Raw genomic sequence first — 203 nt, forward strand, 5'->3', positions numbered from 1 at the left:
CGAGACATGCCGCAACGAGTTGCGGAAGTGGGCGAGAAATGCCGCAACGATGTGCGGACATGGGCGAGAAATGCCGCAACGATGTGCGGACTGTGCGCGGACACGCCCGAGAAATGCCGCAACGATGTGCGGACTTGGTGCGGAGATGGCCGAGAAATGCCGCAACGAGGTGCGGACTTGGCCGATACATGCCGCAACGTGGT

This window comes from Ipomoea triloba, chromosome 16 (assembly GCF_003576645.1).
Source record: "Ipomoea triloba cultivar NCNSP0323 chromosome 16, ASM357664v1".
Lineage (NCBI taxonomy): Eukaryota > Viridiplantae > Streptophyta > Magnoliopsida > Solanales > Convolvulaceae > Ipomoea > Ipomoea triloba.